Source organism: Portunus trituberculatus, chromosome 21 (genome assembly GCF_017591435.1).
Source record: "Portunus trituberculatus isolate SZX2019 chromosome 21, ASM1759143v1, whole genome shotgun sequence".
NCBI lineage: Eukaryota > Metazoa > Arthropoda > Malacostraca > Decapoda > Portunidae > Portunus > Portunus trituberculatus.
In genome coordinates, this window is record NC_059275.1 from 19,479,733 (window position 1) to 19,482,232 (window position 2,500).

The window sequence follows — 2,500 nt, forward strand, 5'->3', positions numbered from 1 at the left end:
ACTACTACTACACACTACTACTACTACTACTACTACTACTGACACTCATTTACTTCTACTAATCTAAACTGGGAATCTTCACACATCATCACATTAAAACAATATAAACACTCCCTATGAAATGAGGCGTCTTCAGTATTCTCCGCCAGTTTTCCTCTCCCCTGCTGGTAACTCCCTCCAAGTCAGCAGTATAGGTAACCTTCACATACATATATTGTCTTAGGTAGGCTGGCTGTTCCTCTTACCAATCTTTCTTTTCTAACTGACTGTCCTCACCTTTACTCTCATCGCCTGATTGTTGTGGCATTAGTGATTGTTGTTGTGAGTGGTTGTTAGTGTTATTATTATTGTTATTATTATTATTATTATTATTATTATTATTGTTATTATTATTTATTGTACTACTACTACTACTATCATTATTATTTTATTTTTTTTATTTATTTATTTATTTATTATTATCATTTATCGTACTACTACTACTACTACTACTACTACTACTACTACTACTATCATTATTATTTTATTTATCTATTTATTTATTTATTTAATATTATTATTTTACTACTACTACTACTACTATATTATCACCATCATCATCATCATCATTATATTATCATCATCACTACAATCACCATTATCGGCGGTGTAATAATTCAAAGAAGCATAGGTCACCAGCTCCAGCCCTGCAGGTCATTAACTTGGTGACCTCCAAAGACCCTTGGTAATGTCAACAAAATGGTCTAACCGTGCACAAATCTCAAGGTAAAATGTGTCCCAGTACTGAAGGGGTTCATTAAGAGAGGTAGCTTAATGCCTCCTCCTGCCTAACTGCCTGACTGGCTAACAATCGCACCAGCTCCATCACCACTCTCGTTAATGGCCACAGTCTTCACTATCTTAATCCCCACGTAAGTTTGTGAAGCTGTATAAAAGTCACCCAGTAGTAAGCGTAGAGCATGGATATCGTAATGTGTCACGGTACTGAAAGGGTTAGCTATCCATTCATGTCTAGCCACCACGCCATTCTCATTACCTGTCTGTCATTCTTCCTTATATTGTCTTTACAACTCAATTCAACTCAAGCTTCCTTAGAAAAGTGATCCGTTCATGATACGTTTTACTCTTCATTTTTAATATTGATTCGTTGATTTGCAGGCAGAGAGAGAGAGAGAGAGAGAGAGAGAGAGAGAGTTATATCTTTATAATCAATTTTTCGTTAATGATGACTCATTTTCGTTGTTACATTCAGAGAGAGAGAGAGAGAGAGAGAGAGAGAGAGAGAGAGAGAGAGAGAGAGAGAGAGAGAGAGAGAGAGAGATTATTATCTTTCATAATCAATTTTTCGTTAATGATAGATTTACAGAGAGAGAGAGAGAGAGAGAGAGAGAGAGAGAGAGAGAGAGAGAGAGAGAGAGAGAGGTATTATTATTATCATCTTATCATAATCATTTATTACGAAGGAAGCTTCAAACTGTTACAACATAATGATAAAAAAATGTGTATAATTGTAAGTACTACACGGAAGGTGAGAATGCTTGATGAAACAAATTAATGCAATTGAGTGTGTGTAATGGTTGGTTTGGAAGGAGTTAAAGAGCACTAGTTTATATCCAGGTGGTGGACCAGTGGTTAGGTTCACTGGCAGCGTTTCATATGCTCGTTTGCCCTCAAGTTGCTCTTTCCTTATTGGCAGGTTGGGGGGTGAGACAAGAACGAAGCAACGTCAGCAGTAGCTGGCACAGGACATTAATCCAGACACCACGCTCGCTACATCTCTCCAGCCACCACGCCACCACCGACCCCTCGAGTGTACGCAGCCCAGTGTCCGTCTGTGTCTTGTCGTGGGCGTGACGTTCAGCAGCGGCAGGAACAGCAACGGGAAGCTTGATCTGCGTGTTTCGTGCGGCGGGTGACGTGCCGCTGCTGTGAGGTTATCGGACCACCACAGCACAGCACAGCACAGCACAGAGAAAGGAGAGGTTAGTGGTTTTATGTAAACGAATAGTGTAGGTATGAGCTGTTGGTGTGTGCGCGTTGACAGTGCAGTGGTGATAGGAAATTGTTAGTAACTTGAAGGTTGTTAGAATGTTGACTGATAAAGGATAACTGGGTGTGTAGGATGTGCACTGTCTATTGGAAGGTTAATTGTACGATGTCTGTCTGTGTCAATGTAGGATGTATCAGGAATGGCTGGGAGGAATGAAGTGAGCGTGAATGGCTCGTGGCAAGAGGAGGCAGAATGGGAACTAACTGAATACTGTGATAAAATAGGAGACAGAAGGGATGGTGTGGTGCGAGTGTTTGGCTGGGTTAGGACACTGTGAAGACGTGTAACTGAGTAGAGACGAGTGAAAGGCTGGCTGAGGCAGTGGTTGAGTTTAGGACAGACAGATGGGGGAATAGTGTTTAGTGAGTTTGGGCACATTATGGATGGAACTGAAGACGTGAAGGGAATGTGTGGTGTTGGTCATTTAGAGATAATTAGTGAAAAAAGATA

General features: G+C 40.4%; 1 protein-coding gene across 5 annotated transcripts in view; it reads left to right on the forward strand.

The window, feature by feature from the left end:
• Positions 1-2,500, forward strand: part of LOC123507150 — a 14,611-nt gene that overhangs the window by 11,008 nt on the left and 1,103 nt on the right. The window contains exon 2 of one of the 5 annotated variants that reach the window (XR_006675604.1): positions 1,785-1,822. The exons of 3 other annotated variants lie outside the window; for them this stretch is intronic. The gene's annotated coding sequence lies outside the window, so the exon portion shown is untranslated. Of the gene's footprint in view, positions 1-1,784; positions 1,823-1,936; positions 1,983-2,500 lie in introns of those variants that run through there. One more of the 5 variants, XR_006675601.1, reaches the window with a different exon arrangement.